Here is a 21,667-nt window from a genome sequence, read left to right as displayed (position 1 = left end):
TCTCTTCTACACTTCCATCAGGGCTGATTTATTCTCCCTCTCAATCCCATTCCCCTGCCTTCTCTCTGCAACCACTGATGCCTTTACTAACCAAGAAGCCATCTGTGTAAATGAATTCACAGATTCACTACCCTCTGGCTAAAAAATTCTTCCTTATCTCCGTCTAAAGGGATATCCATGTATTCTGAAGCCATGCCCTCTGGTCCTGGACTCCCCCACATCTTCTCCATTTCCCTTCCATCTTGGCCTTTCAACATTAGATAGGTTTCAATGAGAAACCCCCCTCATTCTTCTCAACTCCAGTGAGTACAGACCCAAAGCTATCAAAAACAACTCATATATTAACTCTTTCATTCCCAGGGCCTCTCTTGTGACCCTCCTCTCTAACACCAGCACATCTTTTCTTAGATAAGAAGCCCAAAGCTGCTCACAATATTCTATGTCTGTTTGAGCAAAAGGCTTGCTAGTTGTATGTTTTATAAAACAGTGACTTTATAAAGTAGTCATTTGAAATGGTTCAGAGATCCAGGTAATGGGATTGGAAGAACACGTGGTAGGACTGCTGAGAGTGCAGAAGGCCTTAAGTCTACGTGGTCTGGAGAGAAGAGACAAGAGGCAATGAGATTGAAATTGCATTGAACGAGTAGAGGAAGGAAAGGAGAATGGGGTAACTGTGTGCTTGTGTGAGGGGCAAAGAAGCTAAGGTAGATACAAAGATGTGGAACACACCAAGTGCTGGTGGAACACCGCAGGCCAGGCAGCATCTGTGAAGGGAAATGCACAGTTCATGTTTCGGGTTGTGATCCATCATTGAGGGCACTCGCCATCTGGGACATGCCCTCTTTCCATTACCACCATCAGGGTGGAGGTACAGGAGCCGGAAGGAACAAAATACTGGAGGAACTCAGCAGATCAGGCAGCACCTACAGGGAGGAATAAACCATCACTGTGACAGGCCGAGACCCTTCACCAGGACTGGATAGACAGGAAGCTAAAGACCCACACAGTTCAAAGTAAATTTTATCATCAAAGTACTTATGTCACCATATGCAACCCTAAGATTCCTTCTCTTGTGGGCATACTCAACACATCTATAGATTAGTAACTATAACAGACTGCCCAACTCGGGCGTTCAACCAGACAGCAGAAGACAATAATCTATGCATATGCAAATATAAATAAATAGCAATAAATATTGAGAACATGAGATGAAGTCTTTGAAAGTGAGTCCATTGGTTGTGGCAACATTACAATGATGGGGCGAGTGAAGTTATCCCCTTTGGTTCAAGAGCCTGATGGTTGAGGGGTAATAACTGTTCCTGAACCTGGTGGTGTGGGTGCTGAGGTTCCTGTACCTTCTTCCTGATGGTAGCAGCGAGAAGAGAGCATGTCCCGGGTAGTGTGGATCCCTGATGATGGATTCTGCTTTCCTGTGACAGCGTTTCATGTAGATGTGCTCAGTGGTGGGGAGGGCTTTACCTGTGATGGACTGAACTGTACTTAATATTTTTGTAGGCTCCTTCAAGGGCATTGGTGTTTCCATACTAGACTGTGATGTTTGGGACAGCTTCTCCCCATCTGTTATCAGATTTATGGATGTATATGAACCCACGAACAATACCTCATTATTCCTCAGTCACACTGTTTATTTATTGCAACTGATAGTAACTTTTTATGTCTTTCCCTAAACAGCTGCCATAAAACAACAAATTTCACAACCTCCACCGGTGATAATAAACCCCAGAGTGTTTCGTCGGGACTGGATGAAGTCCAATGGTTCACAACTCATTAAACAGGTGAAGAACTTCAGTGTGTTGATGGGTGCATATATTCAGCCACTTTTGTCTCTCAGACAGCTAACTATCTGCTAGAAGAACACAGCAAGGTCGAACAACATCTGTTCAGGGAAAGGAATTATCGATGTTTTGGGCAAAAACCTTGCATCAGGGCCACTGCTCCCTCTAAACTCCGCAGCCACGCAGTAGCAGAAATGCTCCCGCGTCATGTAGCCTTGGTTGCCGCACAGCTGGGGTACAGACAGACGAGTTTATGAAATGTGAAGGGTTTCCTTCGTTTTACTGAATTTCATTATACCCTTCAATTCATAAATAAAATCAAAACTATGTGATTTTTCGATTTTCATTCTAAATATTTATAGTATGCTTGCTACAAAAAAAAATTAAAGAGCCGCTCAGTTTTCAGACGGCGTAAAAATTTCCTGCTCAGAGTCACACAGCCGCAAAAAAAAATCAGAGGGAACGTCAAGTCAAGTCAAGTCACTTTTTATTGTCATTTTGACCATAACTGCTGGTACAGTACACAGTAAAAATGAGACAATGTTTTTCAGGACCATGGTGCTGCATGAAACAATACAAAAACTACACTGAACTACATAAAGACAACACAGAAAAATCTACACTAGACTTACAGACCTACCCAGGACTGCATAAAGTGCACAAAGCAGTGCCAGCATTACAATAAATAATGAACAAGACAATAGGCACATTAAAGGGAAGTAAGCTGGTGTCAGTCCAGGCTCTGGGTATTGAGGAGTCTGATGGCTTGGGGGAAGCCCGAATGCTTTGGAGCCTTTTCCCAGATGGCAGGAGGGAGAAGAGATTGTATGAGGGGTGCGTGGGGTCCTTCATAATGCTCTTTGCTATGCAGATGCAGCGTGTAGTGTAAATGTCCGTGATGGCGGGAAGAGAGACCCCGATGATCTTCTCAGCTGACCTCACTATCCGCTGCAGGGTCTTGCAGTCTGAGATGGTGCAATTTCTGAACCAGGCAGTGATGCAGCTGCTCAGGATGCTCTCAATACAACCCCTGTAGAATGTGATGAGGCTGGGGGAGGGTGGGGGGAGATGGACTTTCCTCATCCTTCGCAGAAAGTAGAGACGCTGCTGGGCTCTCTTTGCTATGGAGCTGGTGTTGAGGGACCAGGTGAGATTCTCCGTCAGGTGAGCACCAAGAAACTTGGTGCTCTTTACGATCTCTACCGAGGAGCCGTCGACATTCAGCGAGGAGTGGTCGCTCCATGCCCTCCTGAAGTCAACAACCATCTCTTTTGTTTTGTTCACATTCAGAGACAAGTTGTTGGCTCTGCACCAGTCCGTTAGCCGCTGCACCTCCTCTCTGTAAGCTGACTCGTCGTTCTTGCTGATGAGACCCACCACGGTCGTGTCATCGGTGAACTTGATGATGTGGTTCGAGCTGTGTGTTGCAGCACAGTCGTGGGTCAGCAGAGTGAACAGCAGTGGGCTGAGCACACAGCCCTGGGGGGCCCCCGTGCTCAGTGTGATGGTGTTGGAGATGCTGCTCCCGATCCGGACTGACTGAGGTCTCCCAGTCAGGAAGTCTAGGATCCAGTTACAGAGGGAGGTGTTCAGGCCCAGCAGAATCAGCTTTCCAATCAATCAACATTGATCAGGAGTGTGTTCAGTTTCAGAGTCATTTATCTCTCATGTGTAGAGAGAGGCATCATCTTGCATTAACAACCAGCACAACCTAACAATGTACTGGGACGCAGTCTGCAAGCATCACCACACATTCGAGTGCCAACATAAGATGCCTACAGTTTAATAACCCCAAATTGAATATCTTTGGACTGTGGGAGGAAACCAGAGCACCCAGAGGAAACCCACACAGTCATGGGGAGCGCGTACAAACTCCTTACAGACAACAGCAGGAATTGAACATTGATCACCGATCCTGTAAAGCGTTAGGCTAACCACTACCCTTCAGTCTTGGACCGAAACAGCAATCATTTATCCCTCTCCATGGAAGCTGCCTGACTAAGCCGAGTTCCTCCAGCATTTTGTGTGTTTCCAGCATCTGTAGAATCTCTGGTGTTTATGGAAAGTAATGTGCTCATCCATTAGAATCAGAATCAAAATCAGCTTTAAAATCACTGGCCTATGTCGTAAAACTTGCTGTCTTGCAGCAGCAGCACATTAATACACAACAATAAAATAACTGTCAGTTACAAAGTTCAAAGTAAATTTATTATCAAAGCACATATACAATGCTGGGATTCATTCCCATGGCATACTCAGCAAATCTATAGAATATTAACCATAACAGGGTCAATGAAAGATCAACCAGAGTGCAGAAGACAATAAACTGTGCAAATGCAAATATAAATAAATAGTGATAAATTACAAGAACATGAGATGAAGTCTTTGAAAGTGAAGTCATTATTTGTAGGAACATTTCAATGTCTGAGCAAGTGAAGATGAGTGTATTTATCCCCCTTTTGTTCAAGAGCCTAATAGTTAAGGCTATAAGACTGTAAGATATAGGAGCAGAATTAGGCCATTTAGCCCATCAAGTCTGCTCCACCGTTTGATCATAGCTGATCAATCTTCCCTCTCAGTCTCAATCTCCTGCCTTCTGCCCACATCCCTTCACACCCTGACCAGTCAAAAATCTATCAGCTTTGGCCTTAAATAAACATATACTTCATCCATAGCTACCTGTGACAAAGGATTCCACAGATTCACCACTCTCCAGCTGAAGAAATTCCTCCTCATCTCCATTCTAAAAATATGCCCCTCTATTCCGAGGCTCTGTCCTCTGGTCTTAAACTCTCTCACCATAGAAAACATCATCTCCACATCCACTCTATCAAGACCTTTCAACATTCGGCAGGTTCCAATTAGGTCACCCCTCATTCTTCTGAATTCTGGCAAATACAGACCCAGAGCCATCAAATACTCTTCATATGACAAGCCATTCAATCCTGGAAACAATTTCGTGAACCTCCTTTGAACCCTCTCCAGTGTCAGTATATCCTTTCTCAGATAAGGGGCCCAAAACTGCTCACAATATTTCAAGTGAGGCCTCCCCAGTGCTTTATAAAGTCTCAACATTACATCCTTGCTTTTATATTCTAGTCCTCTTGAAAAGAATGTTAACATTGCATTTGCCTTCCTCATCTCAACCAGCAAATTAACTTTTAGGGAATCCAGCACAAGGACACCTAAGTCCCTTTGGGCCTCAGCCTTTTGTATTTTCCCTCCATTTAGAAAATAGTCAACCCTTTTATTTCTTCTACCAAAGTGCATGACCATACACTTCCAGACACTGTATTCTATCTGACATTTCTTTGCCCATTCTCCTAACCTGTCTGTCCTTTTGTAGCTTTCCGATTTCCTCAAAACTACCTGCTCCTCCACCTATCTTCATATCATCTGCAAACTTTGCAACAACATCAATAAGTCCACCGTCCAAGTCAATGACTTACAACATAAAAAGAATCGGTCCCAACACAGACCACTGTGAAACATCACTAGTCACCAGCAGCCAGCCAGAAAAGGTTCCCTTTAACACTATTGAAGTTTAAGAGACTACTAGACAGGTATATGCAGGAATTTAAGGTGGGGGGTTATATGTGAGGCAGGTTTTGAGGGTCAGCACAACATTGTGGGCCGAAGGGCTTGTAATGTGCTGTACTATTCTATGTTCTATTTATTCCCACTCTTTGCCTCCTGCCAAGCAGCCACTGCTTTATCCATGCTAGAATCTTCCCTGTAATACCTTGGGCTTGTACCTTGTTAAGCAGCCTCATGTGTGGCACCTTGTCAAAGACCACCTGAAAATCCAAGTACACAACATCAACCGATTCTCCTTTGTCTATCCTGCCTATTATTTCTTCAAAGAATTCCAAGAGATTTGTCAGGCAAGATTTTCCCTTGAGAAGACCATGCTGACTACAGCCTATTTTTATCATGTGCCTACAAGTATCCTGAGACCTTATCCATAATAATCAACTCCAACATCCTCCCAACCACTGAGGTCAGACTAACTGGCCTATAGTTTCCTTTCTTCTGCCTCTCTCCCTCTTGAGGAGTAGAGTGGTATTTGCAATTTTCCAGTCTTCCGGAACCATTCCAGAATCTAGTGAGAGACCTTCACTGAAGCCCTCACAACCTCTTCAGCCACCTAATTCAGAACCTTACGCCATCTGATCCAGGTGACTTGTCTACTTTCAGAACTTTCGGGTTCCCAAGAACCTTCTGTCTAGTGATGGTAACTTCACAGCTTCCTGCCCCGACACCTGGAATTTCCACCACACTGCTAGTGTCTTCCACATTGAAAACTGGTGCAAAATGTTGATTCAGGTCATCTGTTATTTCCTTGTCCCCCTTTACTGCCTCTCCAGCTTCTTTTTCCAGCAGTCCGATATCCACTCTCACCTCTCTTTTACACTTCATGTATCTGAAGAATCTTAAATACTGTTGGCTAGCTTACTTTCATATTCAATCTTTAATTTCTTAATGACTTATTTAGTTCTCATCTGTTGGTTTTTAAAAACTTCCCAATTCTCTAACTTCCCATAAATTTTTGCTCTATTATCTGCCCTCTCTTTGGCTTTTATTGTTGACTTTGACCTCTCTTGTTAGCCATGGTTGTGTCGTCTTGCCTTCAAAATACTTCTTCCTCTTTGGGATGTGTATATACTGTGCCTTCTGAATTGCTTCCAGAAATTCTAGCTGTTGCTGCTCTTCTCTCATCCCTGCCAGTGTTCTTTTCCAATCAATTCTGACCAACTCCTCTCTCATGCCACTGTAGTTCCCCATACTGCACTGTAATACTGATACATCTGACCTCACCTTCTCCCTCTCAAAATTCAGGGTGAATTCAATCGTGTTATGATCACCTTCCCCTAAGGGTTCTTTTACCTTAAGTTCTCTAATCAATTCCAGTTCATTGTACAACAGCCAGTCCAGAATAGCTGAACTCCTAGTGTGCTCAACCGCAATCTGCTCTAAAAGGCCATCTCATAGACATTCTGGAAATTTCCTCTCTTAGAATCCAGCACCAACCTAATTTTCCAATGTACCCGCATATTTAAATTCCCTGTGATTATTGTTTCACTGCCCTTTTGGCAGGCATTTTCTATCTCCCATTGTAATTTGTAGACCATGTCATTACTACTGTTTGGGGGTCTGTATGCAACTCCCATTTGGGTCTTTATCCTTGCAGTTCCTTAGCTCCATCCACAATGATTCAACACCTTCTGGCCCTATGTCACCTTCTCCTCATGATTTGTTTTCATAATTTCCCAACAGAGCCATGCAACTCCTTCTGCCTTCCTGCCTGTCCTTTCAATGCAATGTGTATCCTTGGACATTTAGTTCCCAGCTGTAATCTTCTTTCAGCCATAATTCAATCTTTAACTGTGCTACCAGTTCGTCTACCTTATTCCATATACTACACAAATTCAAATATAACACCTTCAATTCTATATTCCCCCTTTTTGATTTTGTATACCTTTTACATTGTAACTAATCCTGTTGACTGCAATTTTTCACCATCAACAGCCTCTCCTCTATACATCACCTCTGTTTGTAAACCAGCTCCCACATCTTCAGCACAATTATCCACCTTTTCCTCAATGAGCACATAGTCATGCCATGCTTAACCTTTTGATACCTAACTTTGTCTGAGGTCTTACCAGCATCTGCCTCCACAACCTCTCCACTAACTGTCTGTCACTCTGGTTTCCATCCTCCTGCAACTCTAAATTAAACCCCACCGTACAGCATTAACAAACCTTCCTGCAAGGATATTGGTCTCCTTCCAGTTCAGGTGCAAACAGTCACTCTTGTACGGGTCCCTGGAAGAGAGCCCAATGATACAAAAATCCAAAAATCTTATGTCCTCCCTCCTATACCAACTCCTTAGCCACGTATGGAGGTCCCCCCTCTAGCATAGCACATTACTCCCTGAGCTCCCCATGCAGAACCATATCATTGGACCATGGACCATGAGCTCCAGATGTTCACCCTCCCACTTGAGAATGCAGAGGACTCAATCCGCGATGTCCTGGACCCCATCACCCGGGAGGCAATATACCATCCACAAATCTTGTTCTCCTGTCCATTTCTCTAACTAACAAATCCCCTATCACCACAATGTACCTCCTCTCCTCCTTTCCTTTCTGAGTCACAGACGCAGACTCAGTGCCAGAGACCTGATCACTGTGACTTTGCTCTGTTAGGTCATTCCCCCCCAACAGTATCCAAAGAGATATACCTGTTGTTGAGGGGATGGAGTACTCTGCATTGACCCCTTAACTCCTTTCCCCTTCCTGGTTGTCACCCAATTTCCTGTATCCCGAACCTTGGGTATAACTACCACTCTATAAGCCTTCTGTATCACCTCTCAGCCACTCGAGTGACCTGGAGTTCATCCAGTTCAGCTCCAACTCCTTAACGCAGTTTATCAGAAGCTGCAGCTGAATGCACTTCTCGGAGTTGAAGTCATCAGGGACACTGCAGGTTTCCCTGCCTGGCATCTCTGCTGCCCTAGCTGAACAGCTGTAAGGAAGGGAAGGGAAAAAAAAACTTAACCTTAAGCTTTTTTGTTTGCTTTCTCTGACTAAAGGCTGGAAGAGCTAAAGCCTGAAGATCACCGCTCTGACTCTATCTACTCAGACGACAGCCGCTGTGATGATGGCCACTGTGCTTGCCCCTGCCTTCCTTTAATTTACTCTTGTTAATCAATCACGAATGTGGAATGGTTGCTGGTCAAAGCTCGGGCAGCTGAGGGGTAATAACTGTTCCTGATTCTAGTGGTGTGAGTCCTGAGGCTCCTGTACCTTCTACCTGATGGCAGCAGTAAGAAGAGAGCTTGGCCTGGGTGGTGGAGATCCCTGATAATGGATGTTGATTTCCTATGACAGTGTTTCATGTGGACATGCTCAATGCTCGTAATGTACTGGGCCAAATCCACCAGCTTTTGTAGGATTTTTTTGTTCAAGGACATTGGTGTTTCCATACCAGGCTGTGATGCAACCAGTCAATATACTCTACACCATACATCTACAGAAGTTTGTCAAAGTTTTAGGTGTCGTGCCGAATCTCCGCAAACTCCTAAGAAAGTAGAGATGCTGCCCTGCTTTCTTTGCAATTGCATTTACATACTGGGCACAGGACAGGTCCTCTGAAGCACTAACACCCAGGAACTTAGAGCTGCTAACCCTATCCGTCTCTGATCCACCAATGAGAACTAGCTCATGGAGCTCTGGCTTTCCTCTCCTGGTCTATAATCAGATCCTTAGTCTTGCTAATATTGAATGAGAGTTTGTTGTTATGACACCACTCAGCCAAATTTTCAGTCTCCCTTCTGTATGCTGATTCATTATTGGAGTATAAAAGTTGCATTGTTTGCTGTGTAACCAAAACTATGTAGTCAGTTTTGATGTAGATTATGTAGTCTGAGTTTGCTATTTGCTATGCATGTATCCAATTTAGTAGGAGAATGAAATCTTAAGAATGTAGAAGACAATGGTGTGTTAATGAGAGGTGTCTGAGTTTGCTATTTGCTATGCATGTATCCAATTTGTGTTTGCTGTGTAACCAAAACTATGTAGTCAGTTTTGATGTAGATTATGTAGTCTGAGTTTGCTATTTGCTATGCATGTATCCAATTTAGTAGGAGAATGAAATCTTAACAATGTAGAAGATAATGGTGTGTTAATGACAGGCTAGCTAAGAGATGTAGATTATAATGATGTGTTAATGAGAGGTAGCTAGAGATGTAGATTAGAACATGATTAAGTTGATGGGTAGAAACAATAGTGGCGGATGTACTTGTGATAGGCAACTGTAGACCTGTAGACCGATTGGATATGCTAATGTAATTAATGTAATGCTATAAAAATGCGATGTACAAGGATCGGTGGGCAATAGGCGACTAGCTCAATGACTCTCAGCTTTGATTTGCAAATTAAAGTTTAATACTTCTTGAAGAATCTTCTGTGTCTCCTGGTGGTTTGTGGGGCACGAGAAACCACGACAAAATTGGCGACCGCGGCAGGACTGGAAGGAGACCCGCGGAAAGGAAATGGCAGAATGGGGACGCTTTCCAGTCCTCTAGGGACCCCCACAAGGCTAACAGAATTAAGGGTGCACCCAAATAAAAGGTAAGCGCTTTTTGCGACAATTTGGACTAAAAATTCTGTTAGCTTTGGGGAGGTCTTGGAGTCTCAGAAGTGTGGAACCACTGCCGAAGGGTCTCTCCAGTCCAAAGAATCTGGCAGAATTGGGGGTTAACAGGAGGCTCAGAGGATTAATCAAGAGCACTGCAGTGAGGGCAAGTACAAATAAGTTAATAAGAAGTTAAGTTAAGAAAAAATCCACATGGTGTTGGTAAGTCCCTGTGGATACCACTTCGTATGAAACAAAGGTCTGAAAGGGCAGGGAAAAGGAAAATAGAGAAAATCCTCCTGGATACCGCCTTAAGAGATAAGGGTCTGAATAGACGAGGTGCAAAAAGAAAGTTCTGTGGATACCACTCTGAATAGAGGTCTGTACGGGCAGAACAGAATAGGAAACAAGGACAGTCCAATATATAGTTTAAAGCGCTGGTAGATAGACGATAGACTAGGCATAGAATTAGAGTAAATAATATTATAACCATATAACAATCACAGCACGGAAACAGGCCATCTCGGCCCTCCTAGTCTGTGCCGAACTCTTAATCTCACCTTAATCTTAATCTACCCACACAGCCCATAACCCTCCACTCCTTTCCTGTCCATATATCTATCCAATTTTACCTTAAATTACACAACTGAACTGGCCTCTACTACTTCTACAGGAAGCTCATTCCACACAGCTATCACTCTCTGAGTAAAGAAATACTCCCTCGTGTTTCCCTTAAACTTCCGCCCCCTAACTCTCAAATCATGTCCTCTCGTTTGAATCTCCCCTACTCTCAATGGAAACAGCCTGTTCACGTCAACTCTATCTATCCCTCTCAAAATTTTAAATACCTCGATCAAATCCCCCCTCAACTTTCTACGCTCCAATGAATAGAGACCTAACTTGTTCAACCTTTCTCTGTAATTTAAGTGCTGAAATCCAGGTAACATCCTAGTAAATCGTCTCTGCACTCTCTCTAATTTATTGATATCTTTCCTATAATTCGGTGACCAGAACTGCACACAATATTCTAAATTTGGCCTTACCAATGCCTTGTACAATTTTAACATTACATTCCAATTTCTGTACTCAATGCTTTGATTTATAAAGGCCAGCGTTCCAAAAGCCTTCTTCACCACCCTATCTACACGAGACTCCACCTTCAGGGAACTATGCACTGTTATTCCTAGATCTCTCTGTTCCTCTGCATTCCTCAATGCCCTACCATTTACCCTGTATGTTCTATTTGGATTATTCCTGCCAAAATGTAGAACCTCACACTTCTCAGCATTAAACTCCATCTGCCAACGTTCAGCCCATTCTTCTAACGGGCATAAATCTCCCTGCAAGCTTTGAAAACCCACCTCATTATCCACAACACCTCCTACCTTAGTGTCATCTGCATACTTACTAATCCAATTTACCACCCCATCATCCAGATCATTTATGTACATTACAAACAACATTGGGCCCAAAACAGATCCCTGAGGCACCCTGCTAGTCACTGGCCTCCATCCCGATAAACAATTATCCACCACTACTCTCTGGCATCTCCCATCTAGCCACTGTTGAATCCATTTTATTACTCCAGCATTAATACCTAACGACTAAACCTTCTTAACTAACCTTCCATGTGGAACATTGTCAAAGGCTTTGCTGTAAACGTGTATCCAGTAAACGAACTGTGAATCTCTGAAATACCTTAAAAAGAGAGAACAACATGACAGGCAAAGGAACGGCAGTAGAGATTCTGAGCACAAAATTCCTGGTAAATAAATATGAGATCACAAAAACTTCAGAAAAATGGGAAAAGAGAACCAAAAACCTGGTCACAAAATGGCCAAGAGAAGGAACGTTTGATATAAGCTTGTGCGAAGAAATGGAGGCACTAATTAAAAATTACAAACCACGTCAAAATTGGCGACCGCGCCAGGACAGACAATGTGGAGACGAAGGGGGACCAAGCAGAACCCGGAAGGCTTGTGGAGCATGGAAGACGGTTTGTTGGTAGCGCCCACCCCTCTACTGACGATTCTGATTTCAGAAGCGCCTGGGATTGACCATTGTGCAAGGGGGGAAATAATAAAGAAAATAAAGAAGGATGGTTTTTGGTCACCTTATTTACAGGCTTCAGTAGACTTTGTCTTGTCACAGTGCGAGGTATGCGCACAGAATGCAGGGTTTGGACATCAGTTATTTGACTGGTTAGAAAGTAGACTCGGAGGATGGGGAACATGGCTGACTAAAATGGCAATAACTGTCAGTATTGTATTGTTGAGCTGTGCGCTTGTGCTATGCTGTTTTCTTCCTTGTCTCAAATCTCTTGTAGTGCGTGCTACAACCAAACAATTTCCGATGCTCGTGGCAATTACTGAAGCAAGCTTAGTGGAGAAAGAAACATCAAAAATGTATCGTTACAGCCTACAACACCTGCAGGATGAACAAGAGCAAAATGACAGTGTGGGAATAGATTGTAAGGGCTTCTGAGTTTTTTTCCCTGTCTCAGGCACAAAGGGACAGGTTTTTGGCTCAGCGGCCCAGGGTAACAGGGAGAAAATACTTTGAGGTCTTGGCGCAAAAAATTATAATTTAACCCGAGATTTGGGAATAAGTGCTTGAGTTTATTGGGGCTTATGTGTGCGGACTCTTAGTCTTCTTTCTCTGTGTGAGACCCTATCAAAGGGGGGATATATTGGAGTATAAAAGTTGTATTGTTTGCTCTGTAACCAAAACTATGTAGTCAGCTTTGAGCTTGCTATTTGCTATGCATGTATCCAATTTAGTAGGAGAATGAAATCTTAAGAATGTATAAGACAATGGTGTGTTAATGAGAGGTAGCTAAGAGATGTAGATTAGAAGATGATTAAGTCAATAGGTAGAAACAATAGTGGCGGATGTACTTGTGATATGCAACTGTAGACGATTGGATATGCTAATGCAACTAAACCAGGAGATTGCTATAAAAAATGCTATGTACAAGGATCGGTGGGCAATCGGCGACTAGCTCAATGACTGTCTCAGCTTTGATTTGCAAATTAAAGTTTAATACTTCTTGAAGAATCTTCTGCGTCTCCTGGTTGTTTGTGGGGCACAAGAAACCACAACATCATAACCACCTTTGATATGGCCCACACCAGTGGTGTCAATAGCAAACTTGAATGTGGTATTGGAGCTGTACTTAGCCTCACAGTCATAAGGGTAAAGTGAGTAGAGGAGGGGACCAAGCACTCACCCTTGTGGTGCTCCTGTGCTGATGGAATTGTGATGGAAATGCTGTCAATCCAAACAGACTGGATCTAAATGCTATCAATCCAAACAAATCAAAGATCCAGTTGCACAATGAGATATTGAGGCCTGGGACCTGGAGTGCAAGGATTAGTTTTGAGAGGATGATGGTTTTGAATGCTGAGCTGTAATTGATAAAGAACATCCTGACATAGAGTGCCTAAAAAAGTATTCACTGCCCCTCCCCTGGAAGTTTTTATGCTTTATTGTTTTACAACATTGAATCACAGTGGATTTAATTTTGCTTTTTTTGACACTGATCATAGTGAAAACAGATCTCTACAAAGTGATCTAAACTAATTACAAATATAAAACACAAAATAATTGATTGCTTAGGTATTCACCCCCTTTAATATGACACAACAAATCGCTACTAGTGCAGCCAAATGGTCTTGGAAGTCTCATGATCAGTTAAATGGAGATCAATTGTGTGCAGTCAAGTGTTGCAATTAATTGTAGTAAAAATACACCTGTATCTGGAAGGTCCAACTGCTGGTGAGTCAGTATCCTGGTAAAAACTACACCATGAAGACAAAAGAACACCCAGCAACTCTGTGAAAAGGTTATTGAAAAGTACTAGTCAGGGGATGGATACAAGAACATTTCCAAGTCACTGAATATCCCTTGGTGTACAGTTGAGAAATGGAAAGAATATGGAACAGCTGTAAATCTGCTTAAAGCAGGCCATCCTCAAAAACTGAGTGACTATGCAAGAAGGGAATTAGTGAGGGAGGCCACCAAGAGACCCATGACAACTTTAGAGGAGTTACAAGCTTCAGTGGCTGAGATGGGAGAGACTGCACATACAACAACTTGCCCGGGTGCTTCACCAGTCACAGCTTTATGGGAGAGTTGCAAAGAGAAGGTCACTGTTGAAAAAAACTCACATGAAATCAGAAGTCATGAAGACTCTGAGGTCAGCTGGAAGAAGGTTCTATGGTCTGATAAAACCAAAATTGAGCTTTTTAGCCATCAGACTAAATGCTATGTTTGGTGTATGCCAAACACCGCACATCATCAAAAACACACCATCCCTACTGTGAAGCACAGTGGTGGCTGCATCGTGCTGTTGGGATGTTTCATTGCAGCAGGCCCTGACAGGCTTGTGAAGGTAGAAGGTAAAATGAATGCAGCAAAATACAGGGAAATCCTGGAGGAAAACCTGATGCAGTCTGCAAGAGAACTGTGACTTGGGAGATTTGTTTTCCAGCAAGACAATGACCACAAACGTAAAGCCAAAGCTACACAGGAATGGCTTAAAAACAATGAAGTTAATATCCTAGAGTGGCCAGACCTCAATCCAATTGAGAATTTCTGGCTGGACTTGAAAAGAGCTGTTCTTTCATGATCCCCATGCAATCTGACAGAGCTTGAGCAGTTTTGTAAAGAAGAATGGGGAAAATTGCAGTGTCCAGATGTACAAAGCTGATAGAGACCTATTCGCACAGACTCAGGGCTGTAATTGCTGCCAAAGGTGCATCAACTAAATACTGACTTGAAGGTGAGAGTAATTACGCAATCAATTATTTTGTGTTTAATAATTTAGACCAATTTGTAGAAATTTGTTTTCACTTTGACAGTGTTTTTTCTGTTGATCGGTGTCAAAAAAGCCAAATTAAATCCATTATGATTCATTGTTGTAAAATGTTACATACCTTGTGGGTATCTTGTGACTGTCTCATGACCATGATGTAATTGAGTATCTGATGAGCGTGATATAATGCTCTTGTGATGGTGGGGTGACGTATTTTCTCGCCAGTATGAGGTCACATGATATAATTTTCCCCCCAGTGTGAGGTCATGTGATGACACGTTCTCAACAGGTATAAAATGGGGAAAGCCTGCTGTGACACAGGAGTTTTTGTTGGGACATTGTTTAAGTCATCCGTTACTCCGTTATGCTGCATATTTGGTTTCATGATGCAGTTTTGTTTTAAAGTGGAGTTTTAATTCTTACTGTAAGGTACATTGTTGTTGTTGTGCCAGCAGTTTTGAAAGTCACTGCCAGTTATGTTTGATGTATCTTCGATTTAATTTTAAAGTCTAAGGATTGGAGAGTTAAGATTTACTGAAGTGCGGGAACCTGAAGGATCGAGTAAAGTTGATGTCATCGGCGGTAATACAGGATCGACCTTATTGGATCGTTGTTCAGGAAATATAACCTGCATCCAAGATAACCCCTGTCTTGTAAGGGCAGAAAGGGTTGGGCAGTGCTATTCGCCAAGGAAAAGGTCAGTTCCTTCAAGCCATTTTTATTTCCTTCATTGTGAATCCTTCGGGCAAGGCGTATTTCGGCTTGGATCAACGGTAATGTCACGTCTTCAAGGAATTTGTTACTTCAGGGAAGTCTCTCCTAATTGACTGTATAAATCATTTGGACTTTCGCATTTATCACTTTAAGAACTGTTCGAGTTGCCATATAGCATTTAACTTCTGGTTAAGTTAGTCATTTATTTACTTTTCATTTTTATTGAACAGAGTTTAAATAAATGTTTGTTTATAAAAAAAAACCTGTCTCAATTCTATATTCATTGTTGCCGTATCGTAACAAGATACGAATAAAACATGAAAACTTCCAAGAAGGGTGAATACTTTTTATAGGCACTGTACGCATCTTTTCTGTCCAGATGTTCCAGGGTTGAGTGAAGAGCCAATGAAATGGAACCTGCTGTGGACCTGTTGCTCTGGTAGGCAAATAGAAGCTGATCCAAGTCGTCTCTCAGACAGGAGCTGATTTGTTTCATCACCGACCTCTCAAAGCACTTCATCACTGTGGATGTAAGTGCAACTGGGCAATAAGGGGGCGGGGTGTGTGTGTGTGTGTGTGTGTGTGTGTGTGTGTGATTAAATAAATAAAAGTGGGAAAGAATATACAGCACCACTGTATAAAAATAGGGCCTTTCACCCATCTACTCCCATCAATCTGCACCTCAACCATAGCCCTGCAATACCCCTCCAATCCATGTACCTATCCAGTCTTTAAGAAAGGAGGAAGGCAGCAGAACAGACATTATAGACCAGCTAGCCTGACCTCAGTGGTTGGAGTCAATTGTTAAGGATGAGATGATAGAGTACTTGGTGACGCAGGACAAGATATGGCAAAGTCAGCATGTTTTCTTTCCGGGGAAAATCCTGCCTGCTGATCCTGTTGGAGATTACAAGTAGGATAGATAAAGGGGATGCAGTGGATGTTGTATATTTGGACTTTCAGAAAACCTTTGACAAGGTGCCACACATGAAACTGCTAACCAAGTTAATAGCCCCTAGTATTACAGGAAAGTTACTAACATGGTTAGAGCATTGGCTGATTGGTAGGAGGCAGTGAGTGAGAATAAACGGATCCTTTTCTGGTTGGCTGCCAGTGACTTAGTGGTGTTCTGAGGGGTTGGTGTTGGGACCATTTCTTTTTATGCTGTATATAAATGATTTTGATGATGGAATAGATGACTTTGTTGCCAAGTTTGCAGATGATACAAAGATTGGTGGGATCATGGAGAGTCATAGAGAAGTAGGGGCAGGTAGTGTTGAGGAAACAGGTAGGATGCAGAAGGACTTAGAAGATTAGGAGAATGGGCAAGGAAGTGGAAAACGGAATACAATGTTGGAAAATGCATAATCATGCACTTTGGTAGTAGAAATAAGTGTGCGGACTATTTTCTAAACAAGGAGAAAATCCAGGAGTCTGAGATGCAGAGGGACTTGGGAATCCTTGTGCAGAACACCCTGAAGGTTAACTTGCAGGTTGAGTCAGTGGTGAGGAAGGCAAATGCTGTGTTAACATTCATTTCAGGAGGTCTAGAATACGAGAGCAGGGATGTAATGCTGAGGCTTTATAAGGCACTGGTGAGGCCTCACCTTGTGTATTGTGAACAGTTTTGGGCCCCTCATCTTAGAAAAGATGTGCTGGCATTGGAGAAGTTCCAGAGAGGGTTCACAAGGATGATTCCAGGAATGAAAGGGTTATCATACGAGGAACATTTGATGGCTCTGGGTCTGTACTCACTGGAATTCAGAAGGAAGGAGGGGGGGGGGTGTGATCTCATTGAAACCTTTCAAATGTTGAAAGGCCTAGAAAGAATAGATATGGAAAGGATGCTTCCCATGATGGGAGAGTCTAGGACAAGAGGGCACAACTTCAGGATAGAAGGGCTCCCTTTCAAAATAGAGATGCAAGAATTTTTTTTAGCCAAAGGCTGGTGAATTTGTGAAATTTGTTGCCACCTGCAGCTCTGGAGGCCAGGTCGTTGGGTGTATTTAGGGCAAAGATTGATAGGTTCTTGATTGGACATGGAATCAAAGGTTATGGGAAGAAGGTTGGTAACTGGGGTTGTGGAGGAGAAAAAAAGGATCAGCCATGATTGAATGGCGGAGCAGACTCAATGGGCCAGATGGCCTAATTCTGCTCCCATGTCTTATGGACTTCTATTAAGTATTGCAATCAATCCCACATCCACCACTTCTGCAGGAAGCTCTTTCCTCACTCCCACCACCATCTGAGTTCCCCTGAAATATTTCACCTTTCACCTCTTAACCTAAGGCCTCCAGTTCTAGTCTCACCCAACTTCAATGGAAAAAGCCTGCTTGCATTTCCCCTGTCTAAACAACCTCTATCAACTCTCCCCTCAATCTCTTAAGCTCCAGGAGAAAAAAAGTCATGACCTATTCAAACCCTCCTTATAACTCAGGTAGTTCAGTCCTGGCAATATCCTCATTCTTTGTACTCTTTCAATCGTATTGATATATTTACTGTTAGTGTCCAAAGTAACTAACTAATAGCAAATTTCTGACAAGAAGAAGTAGAAACACTGAATTTTAGTGAAAGAAGATTAAGCTTGTACAGAAATTAAGTGGTGATTTAATCAAGGAATTGAGGGGAAACTGTTCCTTCTGGTGGGAGACTGAAGGGTGACCTTGAGTTAGAGATACTGCAGTCCTTTCTGTGGAAAACATTACTTCACACGGATTCTTTCCACTGAAGTTGGGTGAGGCTAGAATTAGGTCATAGGAAGGGTGAAAGGTAGAATATTAAGGGGAAATCTGAGAGGAACTTCTTTAGTCAGAGGGTGGTGTAAGTGTGAACAAGCTGCCAGAAGAATGGTTAACGGAGGTTTGATTATAACATTAATAAGAAGTTTAGAGAAGCGAATGGATGGGACAGGTATGGAGGGCTATGAGCCGACACTTTGGGGTTCCCAACCTTTTTTATGGCACGGACCCCAGTTTGGGAGCCCGAGGTCCAGGTGCAGGTCAATGGGACTAAGCAGAATAACTGTTTGGAATGACTAGATGGGCTGAAGGGCCTGTTTGAGCGCTGTAATGCTCTGACTCTAAATGGGGTGGATTTCACAGGAAAAGAGCATTCCATTTTAATGATTTACTTCATTTACTTTTTTTCCAAAATTACTCTAATCAATGACCCCATTCTCAAAATTATTTCCACTCAGCAAGATTTCCTGACTAACACATGTAATAGCTTCCCTTGATTTCAAAACTGGCACATTCACTTCAGTTTATTAGCATTATAAATGATCCCTCCCATCCATCCCACAATCTCATTGACCCCAGGAGGTACTGTAGGGCAGTTGCTATAGGGATGGAAAAAAGCTTCTTCCCCCAGGCCATGACACTACTGAATTCCCTGCCACCCGCCAGGTCCCACTGGGTGGCATGGTAGCACGATGGTTAGCACAACACTTTACAGGTTCAATACCCACCCCTGCCTGTAAGGAGTGTGTACTGTGACGGTTTGGATTTCCTCCCACATTCCAAAGACATCACAGTTGGTAGGTTAATTGGTCATTGTAAATTGTCCTATGATTAGGCTAGGGTAAATCTGGGGGGGGGGGGGTGCTGGACAGCACAGCTCGAAGGGCTTGTGCCTTGCTGTATCTCAATACATAAATAAATCAATCCCGTTAGAAGTTTCAGTGGCATTATAGTTTTCTTTTTAACTTGTGCCATAAATGGTCCTTATTATTTGTTAATTTATTTGTGGTAATATTACTTTGTGTGTGTGTGTGTGAGTTGTAAGTATTGTGTTGTGCACCTTGGTCTGGAGGAAAGTTGTTTTGCTTGGCAATGTACATGTGTACGGTTGAATGACAATAAACAGAACTTGAACTTTTGCACAATTGTTGTAAGCCTGATGGGTCCGGTGCTCAAGTCTGATGCTGTCCTCAGCTGCTGTCTAACCTTTATCAATAACATAAACACTAGAAATACTTGACAAGTCGGGTCATATCTGTGGAAGAAAAGGTTCATGTTTCAGAAATGAGATGTCAACTCATTTTCTTTTCTCGCAGATGCTGCCTGTCCTCCTAAGTATTTCCAGCATTTTATTTTAGATTTCCAATATCTGCAGGTTTTTATTTGACTTTATATCTATACTTCATCCCACACATGCCAGGCGTTCCCACAGAGCTGCTGCTGTACAGAGAAAATGCAGCCCCCAACCCTCTGTTCACATAAGTGAGTATCACAGCCAGGGATTCTGATCAAATCAACTGAGAATTTTTATTTGTGAATCACTTGTTGCTTTTTCACAGTTGAGCCCCCCCAAAAAAGGAAAATTGTAAAGCACAAAAAACTAAAAATTCAAAAACTGAAATGGCAGCACTTCAAAAGCATTCATATACATGAGAAAGTCTGCAGATACTGGAAATCCAACCCAACACACACAAAATGCTGGAGGAACTCAGCAGGTCAGGCAGCATCTATGGAAATGAATAAACAGTTGCCATTTTAGGTTGAGACCCTTCTTCAGGACTAAGGAGGGGGAAAGATGCCAGAATAAAAAGGTAGGGAGGGGAAGGAGGCTAGCTGGAAGGTGATAAGTGAAGGTGACATATCAATTGCTTATTAATTTTCATAGATGCTGCCTAACTTGCTGAGTTTTTCCACCATTTTGAGTGTTGCTTCAAAGTGATTCATTCCTCTTTGCTCAGTACTGCTCTCGCAGCTACAACAGCCAGTAGTTCTTTTGGATAAGTTTCTATTAGCTTTGCACAATGTGATGGAGTAACAACCATTCCTCCTTACAAAATTGCACAAGCTGTGCCAAGTTAGTTGGCGATCAGTGGTGGGTAGCAATCTTGTCAGAGATGTTCAATCAGGCTAAAGTCAGGACTCTGACTGGGCCACTCAAGTACAATACTCTTTTTCACTTGAAGACACTCCATGGTGGTTTTAGCAGTGTGCTTTGGGTTGTTGTCCTGCTGAATGACAAACTTCCTTCCCATTTTAAGCTTTCTGGCAGAGGCTAGCAGGTTTTTATCCAGGATCTCTCTGGAGATAGCAGTATTCACCTTCCCATCAATCCTGACCAGATTCCCAGTCCCTGCTGCTGAAAAGCATTCCCATTGCATGATTCTACGTCCATCTGTAGCATATTTTACAGTAAGGACAGTGTTACCCAGCTGATAATTTATGCCATATGTACCACTTAGAGTCAAGGGCAAAAAGCTCCACTTTGGTCTCGTCCAACCACACTACCCTCTTCCACATCTTTCATGAGCAACACTTTGAAAAGTCTTGACACACAGGATTATGCTTTTTTTGTTGCTAGGGCTTCTTCCTCGCCTCTCTTCCATAAAAAAAACCCTTTATGTGCAAGGCCTCGGTAATTGTGGAGCCATGAAGTTCATCTCCAGCTGCAGTCACTGACTTCTGTAGCTCTTTCAAAGTGACTACTGGCATCACAGTAGCCTCTCATACAAGTGCCATTCTTCTCCAGCAACCAAGTTTAGAGGGTAGCCTGACTCAGGCAGTGTAACTGTGGTTTCACATTTTTCTAAAATGAGCTCCAGGCTATGTTCAGTGCCTTTGAGATGGTCTTGAACCCTTCCCCAGATATGTGCTTTGCTATTATCATTTCCTTGACTGTTCATTTCATGTGTCTTCATTTTGGCTTGGTCTGCTGAAAATCTACCAACTTTACACAGAGAGGGGGTATTTACATATTCTTATGAATTCATTGAAAACAGATGATCCTCCAGTTTTCTACATCAACAAATTGGGTACATCAGTAAGGTAATATATTGCTACCTAGACAAGTTAGTGTAGTAAATACAAAGGGGATGAATACTTTTTCAAGGCACTGTAAATACAAAACTCAGGAGTCCTGTATTTTTTTGGTAGTATTTTCTTAATTTGCTCCCTCTGTTCTTGCTGAACTCTTATTTTGCCCAGTCCCATCGACCTGCACCCAATCCTATCCATTCCAATTTCTCTTAAATTTTGCAATTGTACCTGCATCCACTTCCACTGTCAGCTCACTCTATACTTGCACTACAGCCTAAGTTCTTTCTCATGTTCCCCTTAAACATTTTGCCTTTCATCTTTAACCTACTCTCACGCAACCTGAGTGGAAAAAGCCTGCTTCTAATTATCCACTTATACCCGCCCCCCCCCCCCAATTTTGTATCTTACTGCCCATTATCGTCACTGGTGTT

The sequence above is a fragment of the Hypanus sabinus genome, chromosome 9, assembly GCF_030144855.1.
Source record: "Hypanus sabinus isolate sHypSab1 chromosome 9, sHypSab1.hap1, whole genome shotgun sequence".
NCBI lineage: Eukaryota > Metazoa > Chordata > Chondrichthyes > Myliobatiformes > Dasyatidae > Hypanus > Hypanus sabinus.
This window is presented reverse-complemented; position numbering follows the sequence as displayed.